Here is a 23,748-nt window from a genome sequence, read left to right on the forward strand (position 1 = left end):
TAATCACATGTTTTGACAGTTTTTCCTTCCAAACTCGCGAAGCCAAGTGACGGGTTGTCGAGACAAAACACCTGTCTTTCTTAAGAATATTTACAAAGTCAAAACAACTACTCATAGTTTTAAAGTCCAACAAAAAAGTAAAGGTATCCCAAGGCCCTTGAACAGTACCCTTGCCTTTGATTCTCTCATTCTCATAACCATGGTTAAGAGTAGCGCTAATGAATTAGCCATTGATTACAATATTGCTCATTGTTGGAGAATATTATTTCTTCATTGAGATTGATCTCCAATAGGAGAATATATAAATACAAGAGAGAGTTACAGCCCTAGCCGTTAATACAATACTTGAGAATCAAGAATGATATCGCATGTGATAACACATGCCTTAGAGAGATTGATTTTAATAAGGAATGGGAGACCTAATGGATAGCACATGCCTTAATGGGAGACCTAATGGAAATACCGATATAGAGCTCTACATCGGTCAATACACCCCCTCAAGATGAAGGGCCTGCGGAGCAAACCTTTAGCTTGTCGCGTATAAATTGGAACTGTGCCATTGGCAGGGCCTTGGTCAATGTATCGGCCAGCTGATCAGCAGTGCTAATAAACTGAACTGTAAGCTGTCGATTCGTGACCCATTCAGGAACAAAATGGAAGTCAATTTCATTGTGCTTTGTGCGGGCGTGAAACACAGAGTTAGCAGATAAATATGTGGCCTCAATGTTATCACACCAGAGTACATGAGGACCATTGAGAGGTAATCCCAATTCACTGAAGAGAGATTCGAGCCAAATAAGTTTGGCTGAAGCATCCGCAAAGGCCTTATATTTAGATTCGGTAGACGATCTTGCAACAGTCTTCTGATTGCGAGATTGCCAAGAAAGGAGATTTGGCCCAAGAAATATGGCATAACTACCCATCAAACAACGGTCAGAATTGTTACCTGCCTAATCAGCATCAGAAAAGGTCTACAAAGTGGCACTAGGTGAACGTTCAATGAACAGCCCATGAGTCTGTGTATGCTTGTGATAACGCAAAGTACGTTTCACCAAAGACCAATGATCATTTGTAGGAGAACGCATAAACTAACAAACTTGATTCACCTCAAAAGCCACATCCGGTCGGGTCAAGGTGACATATTGTAGAGCACCAACATTAAACCTATATCGTTTGGGATCATCCATGAGAGCACCCCCTAAGTCAGATGTGGAGAAAGTGGTGGACATTGGTGTCATGATGGGCTTACAGTCAAGCGTACCGGAGCATTGTAGCAAATCATCTATATAACGGGACTGGGAGAGCAATAACCCATTGTGCTTAGGAAGAGCTTCAATCCCAAGAAAAAAATTGCAAACGACCAAGATCTGTGATGGAGAACTCAATGGCCGATTGCTGCTGTAGGGAAGTCACCTGAGCTGGAGAGTTGCTTGTAATGATCATGTCATCAACATACACTAGTATATAAGCAATGGTGGAACTCGATCTGTAGAGAAAAAGAGACGGATCGATTCTAGAAGCAGTAAATCCTAGTTGTAGTAAATATTGGGACAGCCTGTGAAACCAGGCACGAGGTGCTTGTTTAAGGCCATATAAAGACCAGTGAAGCTTGCACACATGTTTGGACTTAGTGAGATCCTCAAAGCCTTGAGGTTATGCCATATAAACTATTTCATTGAGAATGCCGTGAAGAAAGGCATTATATTAAATGCACATCAAGTTGATGCATATGCCACCCTTGGAAAACTGCAATAGTCAAAATAGTGCAAATAGTGGTGGGCTTCATAACCGGGCTAAATGTTTTAGAGTAGTCCAGCCCTTCCTGTGGACTTGGCACCTATCCAGCACTCTGCCCGGGCTGCACATGCAGCGTCGGACAGAGTGAGGCATGAAAAGACCGCCTCACCCCTACCCAAGCGCCCTGCCCGAGCAAGGGTGAGGCGGTCTTTTCATGCCTCACTCTGTCTGGCACTGCACAGGCAGCCCGGGCATGGTGCTGAACAGGATCTTTTTGGCCTTCCTGTTGATGTAACCCCTTGGCGACCAACCTTGCTTAATAACGTTCCAATGTCCCATCAGCTTTTCTTTTAATTTTGTAAACCTACTTGCAGCCAACCAGATTCATGCCAGGAGAAGGGGGAACCAAGGACCAAGTGCCATTTTTTAGAAGAGCATTGAACTCATCGGACATAGCTTTGCGTCATTCAGGGTATTTTTTTACGGGCTTGAGAGTAGAAGGTACGCTCATCATATGGGGGTTTAACAGTGGATAGAGCATGGGGATGCATGTGATCTTAAACGTATGGGATGTGATCTTGTAGGAGATGGTTTGGTTAAGGGTTGGGCTATGGAAGACTGGACTGATGAGGATGGTATGGGTGGGGAAGGTATAGGAGGATTAATAGGAGGAAGGGTATTATACAGGTCAGATAAGGGCCTGATGTGACAAGGAGGAGAGATAGAAATAGGGGACGATGGGTTAGGATTTTGGGGAGTTGGCATCGGTGAGGGTGGGGTGTGTGGTGCTGGGATAGTAGCAGCTAGCGCTGGTAAGGGTGTCACACAAGTGGGGATGGAACCCCACGGGGTTGGGGATGGTTGCCTTGGAGGAGGGGAAGCACCACGATTTTTATTAGCAAAAGGGAAAGCACTCTCAATTGAACCGAACATGTCGTGGTATATATATTCGATTGGTAGAAAGATCCAGACAACGATAACCAACATGAGTAGGACTATAACTCAAGAAAACACATGGAGTTGATCAAAAATGCATTTTGTGATGATTATAGGGTCAAAGACAAGGATAGCAAAGGCACCCAAAAATACGTAAGAAGGAATAGTCAGGGTCCTAGGTGTAAGAAGTTGAAAGGGGGTCACTCTATTTGAAACTTTGGAAGGCATTCTGTTAATTAAATAGACAGCACTGTCAAAGGCATAATTCCAATAATACATAGGGACAGAGGCATGAGCGGGGAGTGAAAGACCGGTTTCAACGATATGGTGGTGTCTCCTTTGCACAAAACCTTGTTGTTCATGAGTATGTGGACAAGAGACACGATGAGAAATACCAAGTCGTTGAAAAAATTGAGTTAAGGACCGATATTCCCCTCCCCAATCTGTTTCAACAGCTTTAATTTTTCATGAGAATTAGCGTTCAACCAAAGATCGAAAAGTGAGAATGATAGAAAAAACATCAAACTTATTTAAGAGAGGATAAAACAATATAAAATTGGTATTGTCATCAACAAAAACTACAAAAATATTTATGTACTTGAACAGAAGTAATAACATGAGGCGGACCCCAAACATCACTATGGACCAAATCCAAACTTTTTAAAATTACCACCAGGCACTTCCATCATTTTTTGATATTTATTCCAACATCCCTATGAATTTTAAACATTTCTTTTAGGGTTTTCTGACTTTTAAAAATTACATTAAAGGGCTTTTTACAGGAAAAATGGTTCAAAGCATTCTGTAACTGAAAACCTTAGAAAATTGATTGAGGCATGGAAATGCCTTGCGAGCCAACCAACAACCTGACATAGCCAGTCGTGCTCGCAAGGACCTCTTCGGGCATACCGCCCAATGCGCGTGGGGGCCATGCCCCTTACTGCTGCTACGACAGTTATGGCCCTTGGTGGCCTTATTGATGCCCAACCACGTGTGCCTCGTGACGCCCATGCTCGTCGTCTTGTGCTGCCCAAGCACAAGCCCTTGCTGCCCAGGTGGCCTTGCCACTACTTCAAAAGGCCATGTGGCCTAAATATTTGGCCACATCATCCAAACCAATGCTACCGTCTAAGCCACCACATTAACCAAAATGCCCTTGGGCATCAAAACACATCAAAATCATACAAGAAACATGTGCAACCATTCCAAACACATTTTCAACATTTCAAGCACCTTCCAAACACTAACACTACTGTACTGTTGCCAAGAATGACAACATATACCCTTCAAACATTGCCAAAACTCAACAATCTCCCCCTTTGGCAATGTTGGCAACACCAACTGCTCTCTCCCCCTTTGGCAACAATACCAAAGGCTGACACACTCCCCCCAGTAGGGAACTTCCCTATTGGAGAACCCACCGCATATTTCCTAATCTCTCCCTCTCTCATCAACATATAAATAACCCTAATCTCTCTATCTCTCTCTATCTTATTAACCTATAAATAACCGTAATCTCTTCGTACCAAAAAAAAAAATAACCGTAATCTCTCTCTCTTTCATTAACTTATAAATAACCCTGATCTCTCTCTCTTTCATTAACCTACAAATAACCCTAATCTCTCTCTCTCTCTCTCTCTTTCATTAACCTATAAATAACCCTAATCTCTCCCTCTTTCATTAACCTATAAATAACCCTAATATCTCTCTCTCTCTCTCTCTCTCTCTCTCTCTCTCTCTCTCTCTCTCTTTCTCACACACACACACACACACATCAACCTATAAATGGTATTATGTCTAAGAAAACTATCTAAATTTGAATGTCATTGCAGCAAACAAATATGGCAAACATGTTGGATTTGGCAGTGCAACATATCAAATGCCTCCAGGGCCAAGTGCAGGTTCGTTAAAAATTAATTCATTTGTAAGGTGTGAGAAAAATGAAAACATGAAGTCATTAGGATCAGTAAAATTCACACACAAAATCAATTTGTGCTTTACTTTAATTTTCTGGACACATGAAAAACTAAAGTTTATTTTATTGGAAAGGAAGCATGCGCCGCCTTTATATAGATATTTTTTTTTATACTCTTCTCACATAATAAACAGTGGGGTCTACATAGGGGTGTAAATGAATAGCCGAAATCCGTTTCCGAATCCGTGTCCGTATCCGTTCAGCACTATCTGAATCCATCCGAAAGCTAAACGGATGCGGATACGAATAGGCTATAGCCATCCGAAAAACTATATTTACATGTAAATAGATAAAATATCCGATCCGTATCCGTGTCCATATCTGTTTAGCACTATCTGAATCCGTCCGGAAGCTAACCGGATGCAGATGCGGATATAGCACTATCTGAGCCGAATACAATTCGTTTACATCCCTAGGTCTACATTGACATTTACTCTCTTATTTTGATTATATGAGTTCTACGAAGGCACCATATGAATGATACCATTTTCCAACCCCTCATTGTTATAGTATGCAGATTCCTTCTTACTATGCCATTGTTAGAAACCCTCCTCTTTTTTTATTGTTTTTATTTACTCTATATTTTGATGAAGCTATGCCTTATTACATGCTATTAATTGAATTACACTGTAATGTAGCTTGATGGTTTCAAGCCCTAAAGATGGGTTTTGTTTTCTTGAACAGTACAATATTTCCATGTAGATAATCAGAAAAATGAGTACTTTGATGGAATATTAAACTATTTTTATAAAGAAATGGAAGATGGAAGATTAATTTTTCGCTCATTGGTTTCTAGAAGTAGAAAATATTCAACCTCAAAATTTTATTATATATTTTTTTTGCTAAAGGTCAGCAAAGTGTATATTAACTAATAAAAGAGTACATAATACAAGATTGGAGAGGTCCCCAACGTGAAGAGTCAGGGCAAAATCAAAGCCTCTCACCTATGGCCATCAACCATCAATACCAAACATAAAATTAGGAACCATTGGAAACACCCTAGTCCCTCAGTTGATCTATTATGAGAACTGAAACCTGCTCCTTTCCGGGATATCCAACTCTATCTCAATTCTTGCATAGCTTGGGGCTGCCTCCCATCGTTGAGAGACATTTGAAGAGGCGCACCTTTTGGCTAGAAGATCTGCTATAGTATTTGCTTTCCTGTAACTATGTGTAATATTCCACATAATGTCTTTAAGGTATCTTGCAACTTCCAACCATGATTGTTTGAACAACCAAGGTATTTTACTGTTTCTTATTGATGTAACAACCGCTTTTGAATCGCACTCTATCCACAACCTCTGTATTCCTTTCTCCTTGGCCATTTTAACTCCAAGGAAAAAAGCCGAGAACTCAGCAGTAAAATTTGTAGACACCTCCAGGAAGTGAGCAAAGCTTCCCTTAGGATGTCCCTGGCAGTTTTGTAAGATTCTTGCTGCACTAGAATTTCCCGGATTCCCTATTGAGCAACAATCAATGTTTAGCTTCGTCCAGTTTTCTTCAGGTTTTCTCCACTGAACTTCCATGATCCTTCTGTCCTGGGCATTTGGAAAGGAAACACCAATATCACGAGCTAGAACCAGATCCTGTATAGACTTGATGGAGCACTTCATTAGTGTTGAGGCATCCCTGAGGTCTGATATTAGTAGCCATAAGACTAAGGCAGACCTATTGCAGCTCCCTTCATACCGCCTCCTATTTCGTTCACTCCATATATGCAAAGGAATGAAGATGAAGCCCGTAAGCCACACCTTGGGTAGAACACTAGTACCTGCTTTCTCCTTCCTCCAAATGAACAAATCATGCATGGAATCCTTCACTAGCCATGCTCTTTGAAACAAGGAGAGAAACCCCTGCCACAATTTCAAAGAAAAAGAACATTCAAGGAAAATGTGTCTTTGACAATTAGTAGCTTTCAAGCATAAGTTGCAGCATGAGGCCAATGGGACGCCCTACTGGGCAACCAGCTCATTAGTTGGCAATTTCTGCTGCATCATCCGCCAGCCAAACATTGAATGTCGAGGTTGCAAGTAAGGTGCCCATACCACTGAATGCCAGGCTATCTGATTTTCAGCTCTTCTAAGGCCCTCCCACGCCGATTTAACTGTGAATTCACCTTGTTTGGATAGGGTCCAAAATCTTGTGGCCTTAGCCTTGACTGATGGAAGAAGTATGGAGGAGGCTAGATTGATAATCTATTGAAGCACTAGGGTGTCTACCACAGGGAAGTTCCACTTTGAGTTTGAGATGAAGCTAGCCAGTGGTGTGTGAAAAGTCTTTAACCAATTCTCCCAAGCTTGGAACCCAGGTAGTTCTGCAACAATATCTCCATTTAGCCAACGATCGTGCTAGAAATCTCTAGCCGAGCCATCCCCCACAACCCAAGCTTCATGATCCGAGACAAAGTCCCACATCTTCTTGATCCCAAGCCAAATCGAAGAAGAAGAATTGATCTGGTGTTTAATTCTGCCCTTAGAAGTGAATCTTGCTCGAAGGAAGGTACTAATAATGGAATTCTTAGCCTTATTAACCTCCCTTAATTTCCTGATGCCCAGACCCCCTTCTTCGCAAGGCTTACACACCCACTCCCATTTCACTGTAATTCCTTTAGAAACATCTGGATCTCCGCACCAAATAAAATTTCAAACCCATCTCACCATTAAAGAAATTAAAGAGGTAGGTCACCAATAAACTGAGAAGGTATGAATTGGCATGCTAGACATCACTGACCTGACCAGTTGGACTCTCCTTGCCAAAGAAATTAGGTTTCCTTTCCATCCCGCCAATCTGGCTTTGAATTTATCCATCAATGTCGAGATAGCATCCTTCTTGACCCTTCCTTTAAAAATGTCGATCCCTAGATATCTGGTAGGAAAATAGCCCTCAGGGAATCCGACAATGTCCTTTATCTTCGCCCTTCTAACAGTACTTACATTACACAAGAACATTTTTCTCTTATGAATGTTTATACTCTGCTCCGAGCACTCATGATATTCTTCCAAGAAATCTTTCAGGCATCGAACAGAGCGAGTACCTGCTTTAACAAATAGGAAAACATCATCAGCAAAAAGTAAATGGGTGGGAACCACTACCCCACGCGGCCCTTGGAGCGGTGAAATCTTCTTTTCTTCCTTTAATTTTGTGAACCCCCTGCATAAAGCTTCCTCTACAATAATAAATAGAAGAGGTGCAAATGGATCTCCTTGCCTGAGTCCCCTCTCAACACCGAAAAATCCCACAGGTCCTCCATTCAACAAGATAGAGAGCTTAGATGAAGAAAGGAGCTGATGGATCATGTTTACCCACGATGCACAAAACCCGAACTTCCTCATGACATCAAACATAAAGTCCCACTCCATTGTGTCATAAGCTTTTTGGATGTCCTGTTTGAGGCCCATTCCTCCCCCATAAGATTTAACATGCAACATATTTGTCAGCTGAGACGCAGTACAAATAATGGAAAAGATCACCTTCCCTTTCTGGAATGCCCCTTGCTCCTCAGAGATTAGCTTAGACAAGAACCCCGACAACCGAGTAGCCAAGATTTTTGGTATCAACTTATACAAAATATTCCCCAGACAAATAGGACGGAACTTGTCCAGGGTAATAGCTTCTTCCACTTTAGGGATTAAAGTGATGAAATTATTATTCACCCCCTTCGTGATAATGCCCTCACGGAAAAAACTCATAATAGCTCTACACACATCCCTTTCGATGATCTTCCAGTAGTGTCTAAAAAAAGCCCCAGGGAATCCATCAGGCCCAGGGGCACTATCCGGATCCAAATCAAAAACCGCCGCCTTTATCTCTTCTCTGCTAGTGACTGCAGTAAGGAAAGCATTGTCTTCTTCTAAAATCACAGGGGGAATGGATGATAGAATCTCAGGTCGGGCCACAGAGGGACCTCGCTTGTGAAACTCCTCATAGAATTCTGTAACAAAACTACCAATCTGAGTGTTTTCAGTGAGAATAGTTCCATCTGGCTTCTTCAACATTCTAATAAGGCTCTTTGATCGTCTGATTTTTGTAGCAAGGTGGAAAAAATTTGTATTACTGTCACCATATGAGAGGTACCTGACTTTAGATTTCTCCGCCCAGTACTTCTCCTGAAGGGTAATACCTGAGACATAATCCTTCTTTGCCTGTTCTTCACACTGGACTAAGAACTCCAAACTTCCCACTATCTCCAAAACTTCCTGTACATCTTCTAAAGCAACTCTAGATCGGTCCACCTCCACATTCACATTGGGAAACGCTGACCTAGACCAGGCTCTTAGTACCCCCTTTACCCGCTTAAGCTTCTGAACCACCACAAAGAAAGGGGAACCTGAAACATACTCGGCCCATGACCTCTCAACAACCGAAGTAAAATCATTATGCTCCAGCCAAAAACGTTGCATTCCAAAAGGGCAGTTCTTTGGCTTAGGCACCACTTCCGAAGATACCACTATGGAGGAGTGAGCAGAAACTGAACGAGGCAGGACACGTTGGAAAGTATCACTGAACACATCTAACCACGCTGCAGTACAAAAACTTCTGTCCAAGAAGGCTATCGCATTCCCTCGCTTCCTATTATTGCTCCAAGTGAACTTATTTCCTTTTGAAGGCAGCTGGATAAGAGAGGAGGCATCTAAAAAAGCAGCAAACTCCATTGCAGAGCCATTGTTAAACGCACCATGACCCCGTTTCTCTGCAGCTAGAAGGGTAGCATTAAAATCACCGATCACTAACCAGGGCATTACCAAAAAAGGTTGACTCGACAGGTCTGACCACAAATCTCTCCTCCGTGCACGGAAGCTACTAGCATAAACCGACGAGAGAAAAACTTTCACCCCTCCCACCTGTAAGAACATTGTAATTTGTTGGTCAGAGGAGCTAATAACCACAAGCTTTTGAATGCAGTTCCTCCAAGTGATCCACAGGTTCGGGTTCTTTCCTTCTCTTTCATTGTGTATACACTCAACCGAGAACCCCATATGCTTAAAAAATAACTTTGGGAACTTTTTTGGACCAATCATTGGCTCAGCTATACATAACACATCAGGTGCATGAGTTTTGACTAGAATTCTTAAAGCAGCCTTTGTTCGGCTGTTGAGAATTCCACGCAAATTCCAAAAGATTACCTTCATTTTAAAACCAATGTTTTCGTGGCTTCCGTTGCAGCTCTGCGTGGTTGATTCCATGCCTTCGTTGGCTGCTTTCCAGCATTTCTGCTTGTTACTGGTGTAAAAGTACTAGCTAAAACCACATCCACGTGCCTGACCTCATCAAAGGCCGTCATCGAAGCCGACGGATCGTGCCCACTCCCCTAGCCTTTCAAAGATAAAACTGCATTCCCTTGATCCTACTGCCCCACTTCATCCACCTCCTTAGACTACTCCATAAGGTCCTTACTACCAAGACACTCCAACACTACTTCAATAGAACCCCCCAAATCTGTATGAACAGGCTGGGTTTCAATAACAACCCCTTGGTGTTGCACCACTTCCAAAGCACCCACAGAGCCCTCTTAAACCATCTGCACCTATGAAACTTCCACCCCCATGCACTCCTCTCCTGTTCCTATGGCCCCACTCCTCACGACATGGATTGGGGGAGAAGCCACCTTCCTTTTACTTCTCCATAGGTGACGGTCTTGAATCTGCATGAGGATCTGAGACCTAGTAGTGTTCAGTGGTGTGAACTCAGGATTGCTTGCTCTCTTACTCCTCTCTGGATGACGGTCAGTTCTTTCAGATGGGCGGTCATCCTTCTCCTGTCGACGTTCAATCCTCGATCTCTTACTTTCTTTACGGTCATCTGGCGCTGACCTCTTGTTGTCTTATGGCTTGGCCTCGATCATCTTCTTCCTAGCTTGTAGTACTTCGGCCATGTTGGCAAACTCATTACACCGCTCCAGAAGCTCCTTCATGGTCCTGGTCTCATGACGTGCTAGGTCTTTGATCAAGTCTAGGTCTCGGATGCCCCTAGCCAAGGCTGCATGATGGGTCTGGTCATCAAAATCTCGGACCTCCAAGGACTCCTTGGTGAATCTGTTGATATACGCTCTGAGGGACTCCCCAGGGTTCTGTACCACGTTCAGTAGATTGATAGTGGTCTTCTTCTGTTTGACGCTGCTCTGGAAGTGGGTAACGAATTGCTCGCACAGTTCTAGGAACGAACTTATCAACCGTGAAGTAGTCTGGAGAATCAGGAAGTAGCTACACCCTTGAGGGATGCAGGGAATGCTCGGCAGGAGACCACGTCCGATCCACCACAGTGTCATCATACTATTGAAATAGTTGATGTGGTCATTAGGGTCCATGGTACCATTATAGAGTTCGAAGGTGGGTAACCTAAACCTGGAGGGGAGTGTGGCTGACATGATCTCTGTTGAGAATGGGCATTGCCCGGGTATTGAGTGTGTTTCGCCCTTGGTCTGTTTCTTCAACCCTTCCAGCTTCTCATCCAGATCTCAGAGTCTCTTATCGAGCTCTTCATCCCGTGTCCATCCCTCACGCCTGGCAAGACGTTTATTAGGACGTCGTTCATGTCCTCTCCTCGAAGTCCCCTCCCGCCTTGAATGTTGGCGAAATGGTGAAGGGTCACGTCGTGATGAACCTTGACGTGAACGTGAGGGGCTTTGTTCTCGATAGGTCTAGCTTCACCTTGGTGTATGACTTCCTCCTAGTCAACTTTGGAACATCGGTCTCCTGATTGACCCTTCTGGGTTGGGTACCACGGATCAATGTGATGGTGTTCTCCCACGGTCCGATCGCACTGGAAGGTCCACTGTTCTCCTGGGAGGTTGGGAAGGCTCCCCTCGTTGCCTGGTGTACCTTTCAGACCTATTACCCCTGGGAGGTGACCTCCTAGGGCTCTACTCCTGTCGAGGATCTCTCCTACGATGGTGTGATGTTGTAAGCTGCCTCAGGTAGTCGCAGAAGAGTTGTTGTTCGTGGAGGATCTGTCATTGCAAGTCATTGATCTGACCCACAGTCGCTGGTGCATTAGGATCAAGTGCTGGCCCCACGGGGGCTTCAATGGCTAATTTAGGGTTGAGGTTGACTACCCCAACCAGTTGGTTCTCCGGAACCCCCCTCTCCTGAGAGACATGGTCAGTGGCTTTGCAATGTGAGCTCCCTAGAGGAGGTGATCGGTTCCCCTCCCTTGCAGCATTGTTGGTAGAGGGAACGGTCTTCTTGCCATGTGGTGCCATGGTATGATTATGAGAACAAGCTAGTAGGTACGATGGCTAGCATCATTCCCATAAACAGTGCCAATCTGTTTCGTCAACAAATCATCAGGCGGTCCTTCGAGTGCCGTAACCTGTAAAAGGATCAGGGGGTGACAAAGGAGAACCGGTGTGATTCCGGCCTAGGACCCTCCGATGCCAAAGTCAGATCTCCTGAGCAAACACATGAATAATAGTATTCAAGATGCCTTAGATGGGTACAGTACCTTCCCTTTTAGAGTGGGGTGTGGCAGTGTGGAGAGTCTCGGTTGATGGTGGGTAGTCTTCGTAGTTGTTAGAGTCCCTGAGTAGCAGGGCTCATCCTTGATTGGTTGTCTTCCTATGAGACATAGTGTCATGATAGACTTGGTATCCTTGATGGATAGACTTCAAAAGCCACATCCGGTAGGGTCAAGGTGACATATTGTAGAGCACCAACAATAAACCTATATCGTTTGGTATCATCCATAAGAGCACCCCCTGAGTCAGATGTGGAGGATGTGGTGGACATTGGTGTCATGATGGGCTTATAGTCAAGCATACCAGAGTGTTGTAGCAAATCATCTATATAACGGGACTGGGAGAGTAATAACCCATTGTACTGAGGAAGAGCTTCAATCCCAAGAAAAAAATGCAAAGGACCAAGATCTTTGATGGAGAACTTAGTGGCCGATTGCTGCAGTAGGGAAGTCACCTGAGCTGGAGAGTTGCTTGTAACGATGATGTCATCAATATACACCAACATATAAGCAATGGTGGAACCCGATCTGTAGAGAAAAAGAGACGGATCGGTTCTAAAAGCAGTAAATCCCTTTTGTAGTAAATATTGGGACAGCCTGTGAAACAAGCACGAGGCGCCTATTTAAGGCCATATAAAGACCGGTGAAGCTTGCACACATGTTTGGGCTTAGTGAGATCCTCAAAGCCTTGAGGTTAAGCCATATAAACTATTTCATTGAGAATGTCGTGAAGAAAGGCATTATATTAAATGCACATCAAGTTGACGCATATGCCACCCTTGGAAAACTGCAATAGTCAAAATAGTGCAAATAGTGGTGGGCTTTATAACCGGGCTAAATGTTTTAGAGTAGTCCAGCCCTTCCTGTGGACTTGGCACCTATCCAGCACTCTGCCCGGGCTGCACATGCAGCGTCGGACAGAGTAAGGCATGAAAAGACCGCCTCACCCCTACCCGAGCGCCTTGCCTGAGCAAGGGTGAGGCGGTCTTTTCATGCCTCACTCTGTCTGGCACTGCACAAGCAGCCCAGGCAGGGTGCTGGACAGGATCTTTTTGGCCTTCCTGTTGATGTAACCCCTTGGCGACCAACCTTGCTTAATAACGTTCCAATGTCCCATCAGCTTTCCTTTTAATTTTGTAAACCCACTTGCAGCCAACCAGATTCATGCCGGGAGAAGGGGGAACCAAGGACCAAGTGCCATTTTTTAGAAGAGCATTGAACACATTGGACATAGCTTTGCGTCATTCAGGGTATTTTTTATGGGCTTGAGAGTAGCTGGTACGCTCATCATATGGGGGTTTAACAGTGGATAGAGCATGGGGATGTGATCTTAAACGTATGGGATGTGATCTTGCAGGAGATGAGTTGGTTAAGGGTTGGGCTATGGAAGACTGGACTGATGAGGATGGTATGGGTGGGGAAGGTATAGGAGGGTTAATAGGAGGAAGGGTATTATACAGGTCAGATAAGGGCTTGGTGTGACAAGGAGGAGAGATAGAAATAGGGGACGATGGGTTAGGATTTTGGGGAGTTGGCATCGGTGAGGGTGGGGTGTGTGGTGCTGGTATAGCAGCAACTGGCACTGGTAAGGGTGTCACACGAGTGGGGATGGAACCCCACGGGGTTGGGGATGGTTGCACTGAAGGAGGGGAAGCACCACGATTTTTATTAGCAAAAGGGAAAGCACTCTCAATTAAACCGAACATGTCGTGGTATATATATTCGATTGGTGGAAAGATCCAGTCAATGATAACCAACATGAGTAGGACTATAACTCAAGAAAACACATGGAGTTGATCAAAACTGCATTTTGTGATGATTATAGGGTCAAAGATAAAGATAGCAAAGGCACCCAAAAATACGTAAGAAGGAATAGTCAGGGTCCTAGGTGTAAGAAGTTGAAAGGGGGTCACTCTATTTGAAACTTTGGAGGGCATTCTGTTAATTAAATAGACAGCACTGTCAAAGGCATAATTCCAATAATACATAGGGACAGAGGCATGAGCGGGGAGTGAAAGACCGGTTTCACCGATATTCCCCTCTCCAATCTATTTAAACAGCTTTAATTTTTCATGAGAATTAGCGTTCAACCAAAGATTGAAAAGTGAGAAAGATAGAAAAAACATCAAACTTATGTAAGAGAGGATAAAACTATATAAAATTGGTATTGTCATCAACAAAAACTACAAAAATATTTATGTACTTGAACAGAAGTAATAACATGAGATGGACCCCAAACATCACTATGGACCAAATACAAACTTTTTAAAATTACCACCAGGCCCTTCCATCATTTTTTGATATTTATTCCAACATCCCTATGACTTTTAAACATTTCTTTTAGGGTCTTTTGACTTTTAAAAATTACATTAAAGAGCTTTTTACAGGAAAAATGGTCCAAAGCATTCTGTAACTGAAAACCTTAGAAAATTGATTGAGGCATGGAAATGCCTTGCGAGCCAGCCAACAACCCGACATAGCCAGTCGTGCTCGCAGGGACCTCTTCGGGCATACCGCCCAATGCGCATGGGGGCCATGCCCCTTACTGCTGCTCCGACAATTATGGCCCTTGGTGGCCTTATTGATGCCCGACCACGTGTGCCTCGTGACGCCCATGCGCGTGGTCTTGTGCTGCCCAAGCACGAGCCCTTGCTGCCCAGGTGGCCTTGCCACTACTTCAAAAGGCCATGTGGCCTAAATATTTGGCCACATCATCCAAACCAATGCCACTGTCTAAGCCACCACATTAACCAAAATGCCCTTGGGCATCAAAACACATCAAAATCATACAAGAAACATGTGCAACCATTCCAAACACATTTTCAACATTTCAAGCACCTTCCAAACAATAACACTACTGTCCTGTTGCCAAGAATGACAACATATACCCTTCAAACATTGCCCAAACTCAACAATCTCCCCCTTTGGCATTGCTGGCAACACCAACTAATCTCTCCCCCTTTGGCAAAAAAAAAAAGGCTGACACAGTCCCCCTAGTAGGGAACTTCCCTATTGGAGCACCCACCGCATATTTCCTAATCTCTCCCTCTCTCATTAACATATAAATAACCCTAATCTCTCTATCTCTCTGTATCTTATTAACCTATAAATAACCGTAATCTCTTCGAACCAAAAAAAAAAAAACCGTAATCTCTCTCTCTTTCATTAACTTATAAATAACCCTAATCTCTCTCTCTTTCATTAACCTACAAATAACCCTAATCTCTCTCTCTCTCTCTCTCTCTCTCTCTCCCTCTCTCTCTATCTTTCATTAACCTATAAATAACCCTAATATCTCTCTCTCTCTCTCTCTCTCTCTCTCTCTCTCTCTCTCACACACACACACACACACACACACACACACACACACACACACACACACACACACACACTCACACACACACATGCACACACACACACATTAACCTACAAATGGTATTATGTCCAAGAAACCTATCTAAATTTGAATGTCATTGCAGCAAACAAATATGGCAAACATGTTGGATTTGGCAGTGCAACATATCAAATGCCTCTAGGGCCAAGTGCAGGTTCGTTAAAAATTAATTCATTTGTAAGGTGTGAGAAAATAAAAACATGAAGTCATTAGGATCAGTAAAATTCACACACGAAATCAATTTGTGCTTTACTTTAATTTTCTAGACACATGAAAAACTAAAGTTTATTTTATTGGAAAGGAAGCATGCGCCGCCTTTATATAAATATTTTTTTTTTATACTCTTCTCACATAATAAACAGTGGGGTCTACATAGGGGTGTAAATGAATAGCCGAAATCCGTTTCCGAATCCGTGTCTGTATCTGTTTAGCACTATCTGAATCCATCCGAAAGCTAAACGGATGCGGATACGGATAGGCTATAGCTATCCGAAAAGCTATATTTACATGTAAACAGATAAAATATCCGATCCGTATCCGTGTCCATATTCGTTTAGCACTATCTGAATCCGTCCGAAAGCTAACAAGATGCAGATGCGGATATAGCACTATCTGAGCCGAATACAATTCGTTTACATCCCTAGGTCTACATTGACATTTACTCTCTTATTTTGATTATATGAGTTCTACGAAGGCTCCATATGAATGATACCATTTTCCAACCCCTCATTGTTATAGTATGCAGATTCCTTCTTACTATGCCAGTGTTAGAAACCCTCCTGTTTTTTTATTTTTTTTATTTACTCTATATTTTGATGAAGCTATGCCTTATTACATGCTATTAATTGAATTACACTGTAATGTAGCTTGATGGTTTCAAGCCCTAAAGACGGGTTTGGTTTTCTTGAACAGTACAATATTTTCATGTAGAAAATCAGAAAAATGAGTACTTTGATGGAATATTAAACTATTTTTGTAAAGAAATGGAAGATGGAAGATTAATTTTTCGTTCATTTGTTTCTAGAAGTAGAAAATATTCATCCTCAAAATTTTCTTATATATTTTTTTTGCTAAAGGTCAGCAAAGTGTATATTAACTAATAAAAGAGTACATAATACAAGATTGGAGAGGTCCCCAACGTGAAGAGTCAGGGCAAAATCAAAGCCTCTCACCTATGGCCATCAACCATCAATACCAAACATAAAATTAGGAACCATTGGAAAGACCCTAGTCCCTCAGTTGATCTATTATGAGAACCGAAACCTACTCCTTTCCAGGATATCCCACTCTATCTCAATTCTTGCATAGCTTGGGGCTTCCTCCCATCGTTGAGAGACATTTGAAGAGGCGCACCTTTTGGCTAGAAGATCTGCTATAGTATTTGCTTCCCTGTAACTATGTGTAATATTCCACATAATGTCTTTAAGGTATCCTGCAACTTCCAGCCATGATTGTTTGAACAACCAAGGTATTTTACTGTTTCTTATTGATGTAACAACTACTTTTGCATCGCACTCTATCCACAGCCTCTGTATTCCTTTTTTCTTGGCCATTTTAACTCCAAGGAAAAAAGCCGAGAACTCAGCAGTAAAATTTGTAGACACCCCCAGGAACTGAGCAAAGCTTCCCTTAGGATGTCCCTGGCAGTTTTGTAAGATCCCTACTGCACTAGAATTTCCCGGATTCCCTATTGAGCAACCATCAATGTTTAGCTTCGTCTAGTTTTCTTCAGGTTTTCTCCACTGAACTTCCATGATCCTTCTGGCCTGGGCATTTGGAAAGGAAAAACCGATATCACGAGCTAGAACCAGATCCTGCATAGACTTGATGGAGCACTTCATTAGTGTTGAGGCATCCCTGAGGTCTGATATTAGTAGCCGTCAGACTGAGGCAGACCTATTGCAGCTCCCTTCATACCGCCTCATATTTCGTTCACTCCATATATCCAAAGGAACGAAGATGAAGCTCGTAAGCCAAACCTTGGGTAGAACACTAGTACCTGCTTTCTCCTTCCACCAAATGAACAAATCATGCATGGAATCCTTCGCTGGCCATGCTCTTTGAAACAAGGAGCGAAACCCCTGCCACAATTTCAAAGAAAAAGAACATTCAAGGAAAATGTGTCTTTGAGAATCAGTAGCTTTCAAGCATAAGTTACAGCATGAGGCCAATGGGATGCCCTTCTGGGCAACCAGCTCATCAGTTGGAAATTTCTGCTGCATCATCCGCCAGCCAAACATTGAATGTCGAGGATGCAAGTAAGGTGCCCATACCACTGAATGCCAGGCTATCTGATTTTCATCTCTTCTAAGGCCCTCCCACTCCGATTTAACTGTGAATTCACCTTGTTTGGATAGGGTCCAAAATCTTGTGTCCTTAGCCTTGACTGATGGAAGAGGTATGGAGGAGGCTAGATTGATAATCTGTTGAGGCACTGGGGTGTCTACCACAGGGAAATTCCACTTTGAGTTTCAGATGAAGCTAGCCAGTGGTGTGTGAAAGGTCTTTAACCAATTCTCCCAAGCTTGAAACCCAGGGTGTTCGGCAACAATATCTCCATTAAGCCAACGATCGTGCCAGAAATCTATAGCTGAGCCATCCCCCACAACCCAAGCTTCATGATCCGAGACAAAGTCCCACATCTTCTTGATGCCAAGCCAAATCGAAGAAGAAGAATTGATCTGGTGTTTAATTCTGCCCTTAGAAGTGAATCTTGCTCGAAGGAAGGTACTAATAAGGGAATTCTCAGCCTTATTAACCTCCCTTAATTTCCTGATGCTCAGACCCCCTTCTTCGCAAGGCTTACACACCCACTCCCATTTCACTGTAATTCCTTTAGAAACATCTGGATCTCCGCGCCAACTAAAATTATGAACCCATCTTTCCATTAAAGAAATTAAAGAGATAGGCCACCAATAAACTGAGAAGGTATGAATTGGCATGCTAGACATCACTGACCTGACCAGTTGGACTCTCCCTGCCAAAGAAATTAGCTTTCCTTTCCATCCCGCCAATCTGGCTTTGAATTTGTCCATCAATGTCGAGATAGCATCCTTCTTGACCCTTCCTTTAAAAATGTCGATCCCTAGATATCTGGTAGGAAAATTACCCTCAGGGAATCCGACAATGTCCTTTATCTTCGCCCTTCTAACAGTACTTACATTACACAAGAACATTTTTCTCTTATGAATGTTTATACTCTGCCCCGAGTACTCATGATATTCTTCCAAGAAATCCTTCAGGCATCGAACAGAGCGAGTACCTGCTTTAACAAATTGGAAAACATCATCAGTAAAAAGTAAATGGGTGGGAACCACTACCCCACGTGGCCCTTGGAGTGGAAAAATCTTCTTTTCTTCCTTTAATTTTGTGAACCCCCTGCATAAAGCTTCCTTTGCAATAATAAATAGAAGAGGTGCCAACGGATCTCCTTGCCTGAGTCCCCTCTCAACACCAAAAAATCCCACAGGTCCTCCATTCAACAAGATAGAGAGCTTAGCTGAAGAAAGGAGCTGATGTATCATGTTTACCCATGATGCACAAAACCCGAACTTCCTCATGACATCAAACATAAAGTCCCACTCCATTGTGTCATAAGCTTTTTGGATGTCCAGTTTGAGGCCCATTCCTCCCCCATAAGATTTAACATGCTACATATTTGTCAGCTCAAACGCAGCACAAATAATGGAAAAGATCACCATCCCTTTCTGGAATGCCCCTTGCTCCTCAGAGATCAGCTTAGACAGGAACCCCGACAATCGAGTAGCCAAGATTTTTGGTATCAACTTATACAAAATATTCCTCAGACAAATAGGACGGAACTTGTCCAGGGTAACAGCTTCTTCCACTTTAGGGATTAAGGTGATGAAATTATTATTCAGCCCCTTCGTGATAATGCCCTCACGGAAAAAACTCATAATAGCTCTACACACATCCCTTTCGATGATCTTCCAACAGTGTCTAAAAAAAGCCCCAGGGAATCCATCAAGCCCAGGGGCATTATCTGGATCCAAATAAAAAACTGCCGCCTTTATCTCTTCTCTGCCAGTGACTGCAGTAAGGAAAGCATTGTCTTCTTTTGAAATGACAGGGGGAATGGACGATAGAATCTCAGGTCGGGCCACAGAGGGACCTCGCTTGTGAAACGCCTCATAGAATTCTGTAACAAAACTACCAATCTGAGTGTTTTCAGTGAGAATAGTGCCATCTGGCTTCTTCAACATTCTAATAAGGCCCTTTAACAGTCTGATTTTTGTAGCAAGGTGGAAAAATTTTGTATTACGATCACCACATGAGAGGTACCTGACTTTAGATTTCTCCGCCCAGTACTTCTCCTGAAGGGTAATAGCTGAGACATAATCCTTCTTTACCTGTTCTTCACACTGGACTAAGAACTCCGAGCTTCCCACTGTCTCCAAAACTTCCTGTGCATCTTCTAAAGCAACTCTAGATCGGTCCACCTCCACATTCACATTGGGAAACGCTGACCTAGACCAGGCTCTTAGTACCCCCTTTACCCGCTTAAGCTTTTGAACCACCACAAAGAAAGGGGAACCCGAAACATACTCGGCCCATGACCTCTCAACAACCAAAGTAAAATCATTATGCTCCAGCCAAAAACGTTGCATTCCAAAAGGGCAGTTCTTTGGCTTAGGCACCACTTCCGAAGATACCACTATGGAGGAGTGAGCAGAAACTGAACGAGGCAGGACACGCTGGAAAGTATCACTGAACACATCTAACCACGCTGCAGTACAAAAACTTCTATCCAAGAAGGCTGTCGCATTCCCTCGCTTCCTATTATTGCTCCAAGTGAACTTATTTCCTTTTGAAGGCAGCTGGATAAGAGAGGAGGCATCTAAAAAAGCAGCAAACTCCATTGCAGAGCCATTGTTAAACGCACCATGACCCCGTTTCTCTGCAGCTAGAAGGGTAGCATTAAAATCTCCAATCACTAACCAGGGCATTACCAAAAAAGGTTGACTCGACAGGTCTGACCACAAATCTCTCCTCCGTGCACGGAAGCTACTAGCATGAACCGACGAGAGAAAAACTTTCACCCCTCCCACCTATAAGAACACTGTAATTTGTTGGTTAGAGGAGCTAATAACCATAGGCTTTTAAATGCAGTTCCTCCAAGTGATCCACAGGTTCGGGTTCTTTCCTTCTCTTTCATTGTGTATACACTCAACCGAGAACCCCATATGCTTAAAAAATAACTTTGGGAACTTTTTTGGACCAATCATTGGCTCAGCTATACATAACACATCAGGTGCATGAGTTTTGACTAGAATTCTTAAAGCAGCCTTTGTTCGGCTGTTGAGAATTCCACACAAATTCCAAAAGATTACCTTTATTTTAAAACCAATGTTTTTGTGGCTTCCGTTGCAGCTCTGCGTGGTTGATTCCAAGCCTTTGTTGGCTGCTTTCCAGCATTTTTGCTCGTTATTGGTGTAAAAGTACCAGCTAAAACCGCATCCACCTGCCTGACCTCATCAAAGGCCGTCACCGAAGCCGATGGATCATGCCCACTCCCCTGGCCTTTCAACGATAAAACTGCATCCCCTTGATCCTGCTGCTCCACTTCATCCACCTCCTTAGACTTCTCCATAAGGTCCTTACTACTAGGACACTCCAACACTACTTCAACAGAACCCCCCAAATCTGTATGAACAGGCTGGGTTTCAATAACAACCCCTTGGTGTAGCACCACTTCCAAAGCACCCACAGAGCCCTCTTGAACCATCTGCACCTATGAAACTTCCACCCCCATGCACTCCTCTCCTGATCATGTGGCCCCACTCCCCACGACATGGATTGGGGGAGAAGCCGCCTTCCTTTTCCTTCTCCATAGCCCATGGTGTGGCTTTTCATGATCATCGACATAAACTACACCCGGGATCGTGGGCTCCTCTCATGGCTCATGCACATTGTTGGGGCATGATCCGATTTATTGCCAAATTTCCTACATTCCCCACACCGTGACGGCGGATCCTTGAACACAACAGGCTGTTTGAAGAGGAATAACTCAGCACTACCCGGCTGTTCCAGCTCCACCAATACCTCTGTAACCCTAGGCAGGGTTTCATCCTCGTCCACACAAACCCTAGCAAAGTGGCCGTAGAACGAGTCCTTTGTCTTCCTATCAATGGCTACCGGTCGCCCCACTGCATTAGCGATTGAGAACAAGATCTCATCATGCCAGTATTCCTGCGGCAGTCCCAGTAGCTGGATCCAGGTTAGCCGATGGGTCATCTGCTGAGTTTCCACATTAAAATAAGGGCTCCATCGATGGGACCTTAACAATTGCCCTTCAATGCGAAAAGGACCCCGTCTCCAGATCTTTGTCATATCTGCTTTATGATCAAACTTGAAAAGCACAAATCCTATTCCAAGGGTTTTCAACTCCACAGTCCCTTCAAGGGCCCAAGAATCCCGTGTGAATCTACGCACATCGTTCATCGAGAGATACCTGAAATTTAACCTTCCAATCAACAAAAACCTAAGCCGATCCATCTGCTCCTCATAGGCTGACTGGGGAATCTTGATGCAAATCATACTGCCATCCCTCACTGGCTGGGGGAGATTCTCCACAATGGGAATCTGAGCTCCAACTACCGCTGCAAACGATCGCTGTAAGGAAACCCCAGCCGAACCTAGATCCTCCTCCCCAGCAGGAACTCCATCCTTGACCCCTCCATTGATCACAGGTGCCTCTGATGCATCCAAGGCCACCGTCGCATGATGGGAACCGCTGCTTGCATGACAAACCCTAGAAAAAACCCTAGCCGCCGCCACACCACGCTCCCTCTCTCCCTTATACACAATCTTATATTTATATGTTTCTAGAAGTAGAAAATATTCACCCACAGATTTTTTGTATATATTCCTTTATATTATTTTCTCTTTTCTCTTTTCTTTTTTCCTCTAGATTTCATATTAAAAAGGCAAAAGGTTTTATGCATGGCCGATTTATGTACTCGATCTAGCCTTCAACTATTGGATGGGGAGAGAGGGAAATAAGTTATTATATTTTTGTCCGCCACCATGCAACGGTTGAAAGGCACAACCTTATACGTACACGGCCATGCATAAAAACTGGGTCCTATTAAAAAATATAAATTTTAGGAGCGAAGATGATGAAGGTTGTTACCTCCTACCAACCTTCCCCTTTCCAAATTTTTATCTTTTCTTTTTTTTTTTTTGTCATTTTCTAGAGAACCAAATACAATAATAAAGTTATTTGTTGCAACATTAGATATAGTTTCTCGAGCAACCAAACAACTATAGGAAAACTCAAGTTTCATTTCCACCGAACGCCCCACTACTCCTTCCTTAATCTGCAAATTCTAGGCACCCAAATGCAGCTAGCCTCCCAAATGGAGTTTTATACTAGCTAAAAGAGCAAAAAAAGTAAAGTTACAAATTATTTGACCCCTTGTAGGGTTTCAATAAGAGAATCCCTTGTATCACATTACAATAGGACATAGTATATTAAGGAATGTTAAACAATGCTTTATTTCCTTGCAAAGTCAGCCGCTCAGTTTGAAGTCTCAACTCCGATTCTTTCACGGCCTGATCATGTGGAGGAGGAGCTGAGGGTGAATGCTCAGAGAAGGCCTAGATTCAGATTGTCTTAATCTGTTCTAGTTTTGTTTCTTTATTTTGTTTGGTTCATTTAGTTGCTTTCCCGTCTGATGGCTTTGTCGTAGGTGGAGTTTGCTTCTACTCGATTTTTGTTGATTACCAGCTCGACCAGCTCCTTTTGTACTTTATTTTTTTTTCTTAATATACATGACCTTTTGGCAAAAAAAAAAAAAAAAGTTTCCATACACCCACACAATTAAAAAAAACAAATAAAACAAAAAAAAACAAAAAAAAGGGAATATGATGATAGTTCTTCTGTCCTCCGGATAACTTAAATTTATCCATTACATTTAAAATTTTCCCACCCCATTTTTTTTCTTTATATTTTGCCTAATTCTTTATTTTGTTGTTGTGACGTTAGAACTTCACCTATTACATGGATTATTGGATAAACCCTTAAACATCTGGAGACTCAATCATTTGGTTATTATTATTGGCACCTTGAGAGTGAATTATTCAATAATATATCTTAACTTTTCGCCCTCTCTTGCAGAAGCTCAACAAAAATATTGAAAAATGCACATGTGGATGCAAGCAAGAAAAGTAACATTTTCTTAAAAAGAAAAGATGGGAAATAACTGTTCCATTGTTAAAATCAAATAGAAAA

General features: G+C 43.0%; 1 long non-coding RNA gene across 1 annotated transcript; it reads left to right on the plus strand.

Moving 5' to 3' along the window:
• The first annotated feature begins 4,525 nt into the window (after window positions 1-4,525).
• Window positions 4,526-23,696, plus strand: LOC122657461. Its single transcript, XR_006332311.1, has 2 exons — window positions 4,526-4,574; window positions 23,635-23,696. It is a non-coding gene; the product is annotated as an uncharacterized LOC122657461 (long non-coding RNA).
• Window positions 23,697-23,748: the final 52 nt, after the last annotated feature.

This window comes from Telopea speciosissima, chromosome 4 (assembly GCF_018873765.1).
Source record: "Telopea speciosissima isolate NSW1024214 ecotype Mountain lineage chromosome 4, Tspe_v1, whole genome shotgun sequence".
In the NCBI taxonomy this organism is placed as follows: Eukaryota; Viridiplantae; Streptophyta; class Magnoliopsida; order Proteales; family Proteaceae; genus Telopea; species Telopea speciosissima.